This window comes from Macaca mulatta, chromosome 11 (assembly GCF_049350105.2).
Source record: "Macaca mulatta isolate MMU2019108-1 chromosome 11, T2T-MMU8v2.0, whole genome shotgun sequence".
Lineage (NCBI taxonomy): Eukaryota > Metazoa > Chordata > Mammalia > Primates > Cercopithecidae > Macaca > Macaca mulatta.
Window position 1 is genome coordinate 53714765 of NC_133416.1, and position 13993 is coordinate 53728757.

The 13993-nt window shown below is 41.1% G+C and overlaps 1 long non-coding RNA gene across 2 annotated transcripts in view; it reads right to left on the reverse strand.

Moving 5' to 3' along the window:
* The window catches only part of LOC144332825 (uncharacterized), a 37268-nt gene extending 30649 nt beyond the window's left edge, over positions 1-6619 (reverse strand). For both annotated transcript variants that reach the window (XR_013400973.1, XR_013400972.1), the window contains exon 1: positions 2896-6619. This is a non-coding gene — a long non-coding RNA (uncharacterized LOC144332825). The remainder of the gene's footprint in view (positions 1-2895) is intronic.
* Between the last annotated feature and the right edge of the window lie 7374 nt (positions 6620-13993).

A 13993-nucleotide genomic window follows, 5' to 3' on the forward strand; every position in this document is an offset into this window, starting at 1 on the left:
ATGTGACATTACTCATGGGAAATTCATAGTCATGTTGCATTAAATATTTCATCTTTTCCTTTCTTTTTTCTCCTTCTGGTATTTCCATTATGCATATGTTATACCTTTTGTAGTTGTCCCACAGTTCTTGAATATTCTGTTCTTTCTTTTAATCTTTATTTTTCTCAAACATTCTTTTTTCAGTCATGTTCAGTCTACACACAAGCCCATCAAAAACATTATTTATTTCTATTACAGTGTTTTTATATGCAACATTTCAAGTGTTTTTTTGTTTTCATCTCTCTGCTTATGTTGTCCATCTCTTTTTGCATGCTGTCTATGTTGTTTATTAAAGCCCATCAAAAAGCATTCTTTATTTCTGTTATAGTGCTTTTTACATGTAACATTTATTTTTGAGTCTTTCTTAGAATTTTCATCTCTCTGCTCACATTGTCCATCTGTTTTTGCATGCTGTCTATGTAATTTACTAGAGTCTCAACATTTTAATCACAGTTGTTTTATTTTTAATTCAGAGTTTGATAGTTCCAGCATTTCTGCCATATCTGAGTATGGTACTGATGCTCACTCTGTCAGCTCAAACTCCATGTGTGTGAGTGTATGTTTTTTATTTTTTTGTTTGTTTTTGCTTTGCTTTTTGGTATGCCTTGTAATTTTTTCTTGATAACCAGACATGATTTACTGGGTAAAAGGAACTGCTGTAAATAGGCCTTTAGTCGTGTGGTGGTCTGATGTTGGGGGAGGAAGCATTTTATAATTCTATGATTAGGTCTCAGTCCTTAGTAAGCTTGTTTCTCTGGACTGTGAACTTCGCAAATGCTTCGTAGTCTCTCCCCTCCCCACACTTAGGTTGGTGTATTAGTCTGTACTCATACTGCTATGAAGAAATACCTGAGACTGGGTAATTTATAAATAAAAGAGGTTTAATTGACTCACAGGTCTGCATAGCTGGGAGGCCTTAGGAAACTCATAATTATGGAAGAAGGCACCTCTTCACAGGGCAGCAGGAAAGAGAATAAGCACAAGCTGGGGAAATGCCAGACATTTACAAAAACAATCAGATCTTGTGATACTCACCCATTATCATGAGAACAGCATGGGGGACACCACTCCCATGATTCAATTACCTCCACATGATCCCACCCTTGGCATGTGGAGATTATGGTGATTGCAATTCAAGGTGAGATTTGAGTGGGGACATGAGCCAAACCATATCATTCTTCCTCTGGCCCCTCCCAAACCTGGTGTCCTCACATTTCAAAACACAATCATGCCCTTCCAACGGTCCCCCAAAGCCTTAACCCATTCCATCACTAACCCAAAAGTCCAAGTCCAAAGTCTCATCTAAGACAAGGCAAATCCCTTCTACCTATGAGCCTGTAAAATCAAAAGCAAGTTAGTTACTTCCTAGATACAATGGGGGTACAGGCATTGGGTAAATTCATGCATTCCAAATGGGAGAAATTGGCCAAAACAAAGGGCTTACAGGCCCCATGCAAGTCTGATATCCAATAGGGCAGTCATTAAACCTTAAAGTTCCAAAATGATCTCCTTTGACTCCATGTCTCACATCCAGATCATGCTGATGCAAGCAGTGGGCTGCAATGGCCTTGGGAAGTTCTGCCCCTGTGGCTTTGCAGGGTACATCCCCACCCCTGGCTGCTTTCACAGGCTGGTGTTGAACGTCTGCAGCTTTTCTATGCATACAGTGCAAGTTGTCAGTGGATCTACCATTCTGGGGTCTGGAGGATGGTGGCCCTCTTCTCACAGCTCCACTAGGCAGTGTCCCAGCTTGGATTCTATGTGGGGGCTCCAACCCCACATTTCCCTTCCATAGTGCCCTAGCAAAGATTCTCCATGAAGGCTCTGCCCCTGGAGCAAACTTCTGCCTTGACATCCAGACATTTCCATACATCCTCTGAAATTTAGATGGAGGTTTCCCAACCTCTATTCTTGACTTCTGTGCACCTGCAGGCCCAACACCACATGTAAGCCACCAAGGCCTGGGGTTTTCACCCTCTGAAGCAGTGGCCTGAGCTATACCTTGGCTCCTTATAGCCATGGCTGGAGTTGAAGCAGCTGGGACACAGGGGACCATGTCCTAAGGCTGCACAGAGCAGGGCAACCCTGGGCCCAGCCCACAAAACCATTTTTCCTTCCTACGCCTTAGGACCTGTGATGGGAGGGGGTGCTATGAAGGTCTCTGACATGCCCTGGAGACATTTTCCTCATTGTCATGGTGATTAACATTTGGCTCCTTGTTACCTATGTACATTGCTGCAGGAGGATTGAATTTCTTACCAGAAAATGAGTTTTTATTTTCTCACATTGTCAGGCTGCAAATTTTCCAAACTTTAAGGATCTGCTTTCTCTTGAACACTTTGCTGTTTAGAAATTTCTTCCACCAGATACCCTAAATCATCTCTTTCGGGTTTAAAGTTCCATAGATCTCTAGGGCAGGGGCAAAATGCCATCAGTCTCTTTGTTAAAGCATAGCAAGAGTGACCTTTACTCAAGTTCCCAACAAGTTACTCATTTCCATCTGAGACCACCTCTGCCTGGACTCCATTGTCTATATCACTATCAACATTTTGGTAAAAGCCATTCAACATGTCCCTAGGAAGTTCCAAACTTTCCCACATCTTCCTGTCTTCTTAGCCCTCCAAGTCTCTAGGAAGTTCCTAACTTTGCCACATTTTCCTGTCTTTTTCTGAGCCCTCCAAACTATTCCAACCTCTGTGTGTTACACAGTTCCAAAGCTGCTTCCACATTTTGATGTCTTTATAGCAGCACCCTACTACCTCAGTACAAATTTACTGTATTAGTTTGTTCTCACACTGCTGTGAGGAAATATCTGAGACTGGCAACTTATAAAGAAGAAAGGTTTAATTGACTCACAGTTTCACATGGCTGGGGAAGCCTCAGGAAACTTATAATCATGGTGGAAGTCACCTCTTCACAAGGCAGCAGAAGAGAGGATGAGAACAAGCAGGTGAAATGCCAGACACTTATAAAACAACAAGACCTTTGGATATTTGCTCATTATCATGAGAACAGCACGGGGGGAAACTGTCCTCATGATTCGATTTCCTTCACCTGGTTGCGCCCTTGACACGTGGGGATTATGGGGATTACACTTCAAGGTGAGATTTGGGTGAGGACACAGCCAAACCATATCAGCTGGACAGAATGGCTTCACGGGGCTTGAAGTGGGTATTTTCCTTCTCCCAAGTAGAAGGCTAGAAGAAGCTGGAATTGTGTATTACCCATGTTTCACATGGAAGGCTAGAGCCAACTAGAGTTGGGTATTTACTTTCCCAGGATGAGTTAGGCTCTGATTAAAGCACACAGCAGGTTACACTGTGATTAAATAGTTTCTCCTGAGGGCAGACCTTGTTAAGAGAACAATGCTCTGGTATGTTTTAAAAAGTTACTTTTCTCCTCTCCCTACCAAAAGTATGAGGGGATTTTTCTCCATTATTCACTGTGAGAATCTGGTCGAACTCCAGCAACTAAAAATCACCCACTGACTGGGTCCTCCTGGTGTCCTCATCCTCGTGTTGATGAGTGAGTTCTCACTCTGTTAGTTCCCACAAGAGCCAGTTGTTAGAAAGAGCCTGGCACCTCCCTTTTCACTCTTGCTTCCTCTCTCACCATCTGAGCACCATGCAGGCTCCCCTTCACCTTCCACCATGCGTGTGAGCAGCCTGAAGCTCTTGACTGTTGTAGGGGCCCAATCTTAAACTTTTTTAGTCATCAGAATTATGAGCTGAATAAACCTTTTTTTCTTTATAAATTACCCACCCAGACTCAGATATTTCTTAATAGCAACACTAGACAAAGAGATCTAAGAACTGTTGATGTTTCAGTTGGTTCAGCTTTTCACTTTTTGTTAGGTCAAAGTGGCAACTTTCAAGCTTCATATGTGCTGGAAGTTGTTGATGTGTTTTTAAAATAAATTTTATTTCAAAATATAGATAATTTTATGGTAACATTCTTGAAAATAGGTAACTCTCTCTGATAGTTTTCAGTTGTAATTTTTCACGCCTCATAGTTAACTAGTTTAAAGGATTACAAAAAACATTTAGCAATATCATTAATCTGAATAATGGATGCAAAAGTAACTACTTTGACAACTGATGATTTTGATAACTGTGTACCTCTGAAAAGCACTTTGGTCAGTAATCATTAAGAAAGCCAGTATGGAGAGTTTGGTGAAGTAGAAATGTTAAACTGTTTTCTAGCAATAGAGTTGTTGCTTTTTCATTAACTAGCACTTGTTCTTACATCAATTCTTTTTTATATCCTCAAAATCATAATACCTGAGTTTGGCAGTTTGTTCCAGGGAAAATAATTGAATCTGTTTTGGTCAAATAGAATGCCATCAGTTACCCTTATTTACCTGAATTTAAGAGGCATGTGAAATTGAATCCCATGGGCTACACACACTACTTTCTGATATTTATTATCTTGCTGAAGGTGAGCAGAACAACAGCTTTGCTCTTGCCCTGTGATTTTAGAGATAATATCTTGTTGACAATGGGCTTGGGCACTAGTGCTTTTGGAGGTGATGTGTTTGTCTAGTTGGAACCAGGGGCAGAGATAGCATCATTCCCACTGCGCGTGATTTAACTTGGCCTTGGATGATATCACAGATGGGGTTGGAACTTTCCACAGGAGATTACACAAATTTAACCATTATTTCAAGATTATATCTTTTTGTTTGAACAACTTAGCTCCAGAGATAACATTTTATAGACCCATCCTCCTTCTAAACTAATGTTACTGTCATTTGGATCTCTTCTGATGTCTTTCCCATAGACAATGGATTTTACTGAGTCATCCTTGGTCTATTTTTTCCCTGATCCTCACTGGGTTATTTGTGAGAGAGCTGGGGCCACTAGTAAAATCTCTGATTCTTGGTTACTGATTTTATCTGTGCAAAGCAAACCAGAACAGACGGATGAAGCCATTGACAGAACCTCTTACTACTATGCTGGGAAGCAGAGGCTCAGACTGTATTAGAATGATTAATGTATAGGGCGAGGGATTTTGTTTTGATCCTGGTTACATCTTCAGCATTTTTGGATGGGACAAAATCTATAAAGTAATGTTTATGGAAGTAAAGAGCTGATTGATAGGACAGTCTTGGTTAGCCCTTTCAACCAGATGTCTAAGCATCAAGTGATAGAGCTAGGTTAGGCCATGACCCTTGAGTTCCTGATGAAAGGAAGCCAACTTTTTATTCCTGAGATTGTGTTCATTCCGTACTTCTTATTTGACAACAGAATATAACACCCCTGGGTCAGTAGAGCCAGAGCAATTTGGAAGGTCAACATTCAACATACTTAGAGCTAGAAGGGCCAATTTAGACAAATTAAGCAAAAAAGATTGTTTTCTTTGAGTATAGACTGTCTGTCGAAGAAGACTCAAATTCTGTTCATGGCTATGCTCTAGTGTTTTGGCTGGCTGGTTTAGAGGTTCTGGTGTTTTCCCACCTCTCCAAAGTAAAATATTGACAGAAATGAATTCAATGAGCTGATGAGGGAAGAAGAATGAGTGGATGAGATTGAGCAGATTCTGGGATTTTATAAACATCTTGGTGCTTTGGGAGGACTTGGGCATGATGTGATGTCTTCTGATGGGAAGGTGAAGTATTCTGGGCAGCTGGTGGAACTCCATACTTCAAATTTGCTCTCTTGTTTTCTCCTGTAGAGCTGAGGGCTATGCCCTGCCACCAGGCCACAAAGTGTCACAGGTATGCCCAATGCCCAGCCAGCACTACATTGTGGTTCTCACAAGGGCTCCTCTTCTCAGTGATGTCCTTCAAAGCTAACTGGGGCTCAGGTGTGCACCCCTTCCGCCAGGACCCAGAAGACATAGGTTGTCCTGGCTCCCCAGCCAGCCCAATCCAACCCTAAATAAAAACCTGAGCTTAAAAGAGGGGCAGATTTCTGTATACCAGTGTATTATGCAGTGGAAGGAAATTAAGAACCCCGAGTTCTCTCCCCAAATATGCTCTGGATTTGGGCTCTCAGCTTTTGGAGTGCTGATTGATTGTGTTACATTGCACAGCTTATTATAAAGCTAAGTCTTATTCTTACTATAATTCTCCTGCTTAATTAATTCAAGAACATTTAGTTCCAGGTACTAAGATTAGGGAAGGCGGTCTGAACCTCCTTGGCCTGAACTTCCTGTTTCCACATGAAAAGACCTCCATTAGTTTCACCCTCTAGGCACTCCCACCTAATAATACTGAGATAAGAGGCTGGTCAGCCAGGGGTGTCTCAGTCCCTTCCTCTTTCCACAGATTCTAGTCTGCTCCTCCAAGCCCTCCACTGTAGAATGGAAGCCTGTGGTTTTCCTGGCACTGTGCGTGACTGAGAAGGTCAGTGTGGCTAATTCTGAGCTTCAACATCAGGAAGCCCATAGTTCCTTCACACTGAGCCGCCTCCTGCAGCGCGGTCATCCTCGGTAATAAAGCTGATATTTTAATCAATATCTGCCTTACTCTTTCATCTTGTCCCTCATTTGGTTTAGAACTCAGGTGGGGAAAAAAAATGTTTACTTTATTGGATTCCTAACCATGTGCTTGGCAGACACAGATGAATAAATACAGTTTCTATTCTCAGGAAATTCATAGAGCAATGGTGGGAGGTGGGTAGATAGAAACAGAAGCAAAAGAAAAAAAAAAGTGAATTGGTGTAACTGGGGAAGTGGTGTAGTGGAGTTCAAGAGCTTCAGCTCTGGACCCATTCAATCTTAGATGCATTCCTAAATGTGCCACTTAATAGATGAGACCCTGGGGAAGTAACTTTGCCTCAGTGCCTCAATTTTCTCATCTATAAAATGGGAATTAGAATACCCACCTCACAGATTATAAAGATTCAATGAGATGATATGTCTTTAAATTGTTCAGCACAGTGCCAAGCATGAAGAAAAATCACCCTTTTGACTGTTGTTATTATAAGAGTGACATATATGCTGTGTAATCACAGGAGGGCACCTGTCTCTTCATGTGAGTGCTATTATCCAAAGAGAGGTAGAAAAGAATTCTGTCTATATCATAGAGCAATGATAAGCAAAGCAACCCCAGATTGTAGCTAATATATATTCTGGAGCATCACTTTGTAGGTTCTAGTTTGCTTTTCAGTCTGTCAATTGGGTGGTAGCTACTCTCCAGCCTGGCATCAGGCGCCAGGCAGAGAGGGATGGGCAATCACCAGGTTAGTGCAGCATGAATGTATATTGGTTTATGAAAGCAGCTAACTCCCACGTGCAAGAGAAAAGTAAAAGAGAAGAATAGAAGAGAAAAGAGAAGAAAAAAAGGAGGTGAGGAAAAGGAAGGAAAAAGAGGAAAGGGGAGAGGAGGAAAGGGAAGAATATTCTGTTCCTTCCAATAAATATGGTTGTGCAACAGTTTACATTAATATCACCAAAGTGATCAAATTAACTTATGGACTCACAGAATAATAATTCAAAATTGATACAAGGAAGTCACATGCAAATTAGGATGGACAGAAGACACATAGAAAGAGGGATATGCATAAAAGATGCAGGGGAAAGACTTCATGAAAAAATATAGAAAGGAAATAGAGAACTGTACTACCATCCTCCTTTATCTGTCAATTTCTACTAAGAAGTTTTATACTCTTATTATATAATTATAAAGTTCACATATACACTTTCTGATCTACTCTATCTCTACAAGATACTCAGTCTTTATGAGATGACTTTTTTCATATCCAGTTCTTGCTCTTGTTTTAATGTTCTGGTAGTTCAATCACTTTGCAGCAGGAAGAAGGAGACCCTCTTTTTTTTTTTTTTTTTCTTTTTCTTTTTCTTTCTTTTTTTTTTTCTTTTGAGACAGTCTTGCTCTGTCACCCAGGCTGGAGTGCAATGGCGCAATCTTGGGTCATTGCAACCTCTGCCTCCTGGATTCAAATTATTCTCCTGCCTCAGCCTCCTGAGTAGCTGGGATTACAGGTGTGCACCACCACACCCGGCTAATTTTTTTTTTTTTTTTTTTTTGTATTTTTAGTAGAGACAGAGTTTCACCATGTTGGTCAGGCTGGCCTGGAGCTCCTGACCACGTGCTCTGCCCGCCTTGGCTTTTGAAAGTGCTGGGATTACAGGTGTGAGCCACTACGCCTGGCCAAGACCCTCCTTTTTAATACCAACATCCAACCATCTACTTATGACCACACCCCGCCAACCTCCATCCACCTGGCTGCTCTATTCCAGTTGCAGCAGCCTCCTTCTTGCTCTTTAGCATTTGAGGTTCCTTTGGCTGGGATGTCCATCCCCCTGACTTCCACACTGCTTGCACCTTCACTTTCCTTGGATCCTGCCAATACTACCTTATTGGGAAAACTTTCTCTGGCCACTTTATTTCATTGAGAACTCTATCTCCCCAGAATACTCCTTCCCTTTTCTCCTGCTTTATTATTCTCCAAAGCCATAATCTCCATCTAACACAGTATATACCTTTACACGTTTGCTGGCTTATTGTTGTCTTTCCTTCTGTCTTAGGTTGGATTTCCTAGAAACAGAACCTGAGAGAAGAATTCAGGTATATATTGAGGGAGTGCTCTTCAGGGAAACCAGTAAAGGGAGGGAATGATGCAGGATAGTGTGAGTGAAGCCGCCAGCTAAGGGTGTGCTTCCAGAGAGGTCTAGCCACGAGAAAGAATGGTACACTAATTGCATCTGGAGGCAAGAGACCCAGTCTTTGTACCCGCCTGTCAGTCAGTCATTGGCTGTGTGCTGAGTTTGGGGCATTGCAACTTCCTGACTGAGACAATGCCCTTGCACTGAGGTCAGTTCTCTTGGGAATGGGACAGCTGGCAGCCAACATGCATAGAAACTGGGAGAGGAAGTGTTGGCCAGGTAAAAGGGATCCGAGACAGGCAACTAAATGACATCTAACACTTTCATTACAGTGTAATCTCCATGGTATTTCAGGCTTTCTGGTTTGCTCTGCGCTTGCTGTATTTCTAGCACACAGAACACAGCCTGACACATAGTAAGTCTTCAATAAATATTTGTTGAATGACTTAATAATCTTAGTGAACTGGTGCAATGTGTATGCCAGGGGACATAATGGTGAATGAGACAGATATGGTCCCTGCCCTTGTGGAGGTACGGTTTAATGGGAATGCAGACATGAGCAATTCAAACGCAGTTTGATCAGTTCTATCACAAGAAAAGCAGAGTGGGCTAAGAACACATAGTAGAGACACTTAAACCCCAGAATTTGGAAAGGGCAAGTACTAGAAACTTTGTGGTATGGTCCAGGTCTGTGTTTTTCATTGTAATTATTCACAGAAAGCAGAGGGCACATTAACAAAGTCGGGAAAATATTTGCAAGACTGCAGAATTACTATGAAGATTCTAATTTGGTTTTGTTTCACCCATGATTTCTGTCACAAATAGAAAGATCAAAGGCTGAACGACCTGAACCAGGACTTCTTACATTTGCCCCACGGTCTGTCTGTTGTCTCACCTTCACAATGAGAGGGTTGAACTTGAATTTCCTTCCTCAGGACTCTGGAGGGGCCTGGGTATTGGGCTCTGCCCATACTGTGGTAGGAAATGAGGGAATGCCAGCCAGTCAACTTTTACTGCCAGCCAGTCAGTATTTCCTGGGATTGAGAGATTGCCTTGGACATTTGGGAATTAGCATAGTTTTCCTTTAAAAGTATCAGTGTGGTATTTATTAGGTGGCTTAGTAGGTAGGTCCATTTAAAAAAGAGAACTCCGTTCCCCTGAAGAAAGCAGACAGCTACCACAGTGATGCCTTGGCCTCAGCTGGTGCTTGGTAACCCCAGTAATCAATGAATTTATTTGTAAGGTCTGGTCTGTCTAGGGGATTCTATACTGCACGGATGCAAACTGCCTTCCCCAACTTTTCCCAATTTGGTTTATACAGCTGTGTGTAAGATCCCAAATATTTGGGGGAATGTGTGTGTGTATGTGTGTGTGTGTGTGCATGCATGCACATATGAGCTTGTGAATAGTTGGGGAAAGGCCATACGAGTTGAACTGGGGTAGTGTCTTCAACTACAGCATGACTTTTTTGGAGAGAAGGTCTTGCTCTGCTGCCCAGGCTAGAGTACGTGGCACACTCACAGTTTACTGCAGCCTCAACCTCCTGGGCTCAAGTGATCCTCCTTCCTGCCTCAGCCTCCCAAGTAGGTGAGACCACAGATGTGAGCCACCAAACCCAGCTAATCTGTTTTGTACTTTTTGTAGAGACAGGGTCTCACTATGTTGCCCAGGCTGGTCTCAAACTCCTGGACTCAAGTGATCCTCCTGCCTTGGCCCCCAAAAGTGCTGGATTATAGGTGTGAACCCCTGCGTCCAGCCTACAGCATGACTTTTAATGTTTGATAGTCGTGTGCCTTTAGACATTTTCATAATTCATCCTGGAAAATGGTAAAAAAATAAGTTTTGTTGAAATATAAAAAGGCCATTGAAATGTCACAGAGTGGTTACCTAACAGTAAATTACATAAGGCCTGAAGGTAGGGGTGGGAGAGGGGATATTAGTCAGGAATTTCTAGTAATTTGAAGCCATGCAAAAACAACAATGTTCTCAGGCATTATTGTATTTGTTGCTAACTTCTGGCAGAGCGATTTTGAGGGTTTTTAGCTCTTCCCAGTCTGGGCAGTCACGTTGGCCTTGTCACTTCTGCCTCTTGCTTGTGCTGTGTTCATGCCCTGAATGGGTGCTCTTGATTGGCTGCCGCCTTACCCACCCCTTGGCACAGCTGCCTTGAGGTCTGCCATGTTCATTGGGGCCCACTCTGCTAATTTATTTTGCCAGCTTTGTGCTTAAATTTCTTCTAGATTCGGAGCTTTGATTGAAGGAATATACTATGTCACAAAAACAGCTTGTTTGATTTACCAAATACTAAGTTTTTGCAAGATGATAGTTCTTTAGAAGGAGATACTTCCTGAATGCTAGTTAGTTACAAAATTTGTTTTATGTAAGTTTGTTGAATGTTAGAATGTTTGTGAAAATAGAGGTGGGTGCATAATGTCATAGTTCATTAATTGAATGCTGACCTAAATAACGACAGGATGGTATAATGGGAGGAGTCCTGGACTAGGAGGCAGGAAAGGATGGTTCTTGGTACTGCTTGGTTATGACCTTTGGCAAGTCCCTTGACCTCTCTTGGCCTCAGTTTCTCCACAGAACTAGATAATGCATAAGGATCCTTCTAACTCTGTAAGCAAAACTCTAGGTCTACGTAGCTGGAAAGCTTGCAAAATCAGCAAGGGTGTGTGTTTTCATTCAGGTATCTTAAACTCATCTTCTAGAACTTGTGAAAAATAAACCAAACAGTTGAAGGCTCCAGCTTATCTGACACCCTAACTTAATTTTGATCAAATGTTGTTTTTATACGAAATAGATTACTAAGATAATAATATGCTTGGGTAAAAGGTATTGGCTCTAGACAAAGAAATTGTTTTTTTTAGCTCTGCCAGTTCTTATAAGGGAAAGCTGATATTTTCTTCAGAAGTGGGGTACAGTCTCCCTTGGGAGAGCTCAATGCCATATAAGCCAACACATATACTGCCCTAGGCCTTAAACAATTCTATGCTGGAGATAATCAGAAATGTGTACATATTTCTTTTTTCTTAAGCAACACCCAACAAATTCAGAAAGTTATCATATTTGAATTGTTTTCCTTTTCAGAGGAGAGATGTGCAATACTGAATAAGGAGAGAAATACTTTTCTAGGAGTATTTTTGTTTTTTGTTTTTTGTTTTTCTGTGTGTGTGTGTGTTTTTTTTTTTTAAGAAAAAACCACTTTTGAGGCACAGTTGTCATAAAATGTCATTTGTAGCATGAACCAAATATAGAAACTCTGTCCCTTTGCAAAGAGAACTGCCTGTTAAGTGATGACCAGTCAGCCTTACTTGATGACTCAGTACAGTGAGAGACAATCATTAGAGCTGTTAGCTGTTACACTACGCAGAATAAACAGAAAACGGGCAAAATAGGGTCAAGTAGAATTGTCAACTTTTGCCTTTCAGAATCATTAAAGGGAAAACTAGGGCTGAGTGGGTTAGTTGTTTGAGTTATTCCATCAATCCGAAATTAGAATTACCTTCATACCTTCCTTGCCTTTCCAAACTTCTGGGCCACATCACCGAGAGTGGCCAGGACTCAGCTGATCTGCAGCAGGGAACCGCCCCCAGTCTGTGGCTACTGCTACACTTGGGCTGAAACTGGACATAAGGCCATTTCATACACTTTCAGATGTTTGTGTTTTGTCTTTGCAACATGATAAATATGATTAAAATAATATAATTTTTAATACTGTAGCTTATTGAATGATAAAATGTGAGCCTCGCTGCTTTTTTAGCTATCCTTTTGGACACAGCTACTACAAGAAGAGACAATACTGGCAAACCAGGGGTTAAGGTACCACAAGGAGGCAGCAATTTTCTCTCACCTCATGAGGAGGAAAAGACTCAGTAATGGTTTTTACTTCCCTCCCCGATGTATTAGATTTCACGGGAAATTTAACATGGTATGTCTTTTGTATCAAATCACAGAATGAGGGCTTTTCACTGTGAGGAAATCCTATACACTAAAAAGGAATTTAGCAATTAGTAGGGTAAAATTCACACAAGCAAAAGTTTTATTACTTTACAAAAGGCTCTTTTAGTGAGCCAATCCCAGTGCTTTAAAAAGAACATGTTAAGTGAGGAGCATAAGCCAGTTTCCTGAGTAATGACTTCAGTTAAATTGACACACACATAGCCAAATGTTCTTTGTGCCTGGCAGGACCCAGGAGAAATCACCTAATTTATAATTATAATGCCCATGTGCGCTGGCATCAAAATTTCCATCCCACTTGGATGCAAAATTGTACTTTAGTGCTCAAAAAGTTTTTTTTTTTTTTTTTTTTTTTTCTTAACTACCTCTATGCCTTTGGATAAGGGACTCTTGTAGCTAACACCTTTTTATTTATGAGAAAGATATTTGCAAGTCTTTTATTTTTTGTTTAATTTAGTTTTTACCAGAAAATAAGGGGCCGTGTACAGCATATTCCTGGAGACTAAATTAACTAATAGGGTTTAACTATCGGTTGAGTGTTCTGAGAAAATGTTTGGAAAATGAACTTATAAACAGAAGGCCAGTGTTCAGGGTCCCTAGAGAAACAATAATGGGTCCTGCTCACTGAACATTTTGTGCCTCAGAGTGGGCCAAAGGTGAGAGAAGAGGGACAGAAAGTGACTAAGTGTGTGGAGAAGTTGGAGTGGTGCTTTTACCAATGGGTGTGCTCAGGATTTTTTTAGACAATGATATGTGCGAGTCATTATTTAGAACAATGTATGAAAGCGTATAGTAAACTTATTTGTGGATGATTGGAGCTGGCTATTAAGGGAAATACAGAACTGGTTTTCCAAATGCCTTGCAGACTGCCGGACACTGGAATGCGGTTTGCAAGTTGCTCACAAGCGCTACTACCTAATTGGAGCTCTGTGTATCTCTGAGCTTACAACCCTGGGAGACTTTTAAAAAACTGTTGTCGTTAGAACCTTCTATTTTGAACAAACGGGCTAGTAAGAACAAAACTAGAAGTGTCTCTTGTACAAAAAAGAGAAGACTTAGCTTAGAAAACCTGAACACACTTTAAAAAAAAATACCAGGAGGCTTTTATTTTTAGATTTTACTTTTGTGTTACACATATATGTCATTTCCCACCTAAAGTGATCAGGAAGGAGTCTGAAGAATGAAGATAATTTTTAAATAACAAGTATTCTAATATTTGTTTATTCTGTGCCCAGGAAGCAGAGAGAACAACAAATGTGGTCCCTGTATTTTGTCTTTTTCATACTCTTTGCCCTGTGACTTCCTTTCTACTTCCTTATTTAGTCTGAATTTTAACGTGCAATATTCAAGTGGGCTTATAATGCTCATTTCCTTTCAATGAGATTTTCCAGTAAATGTACTGACTCCGCTGTTCACAGGAAAT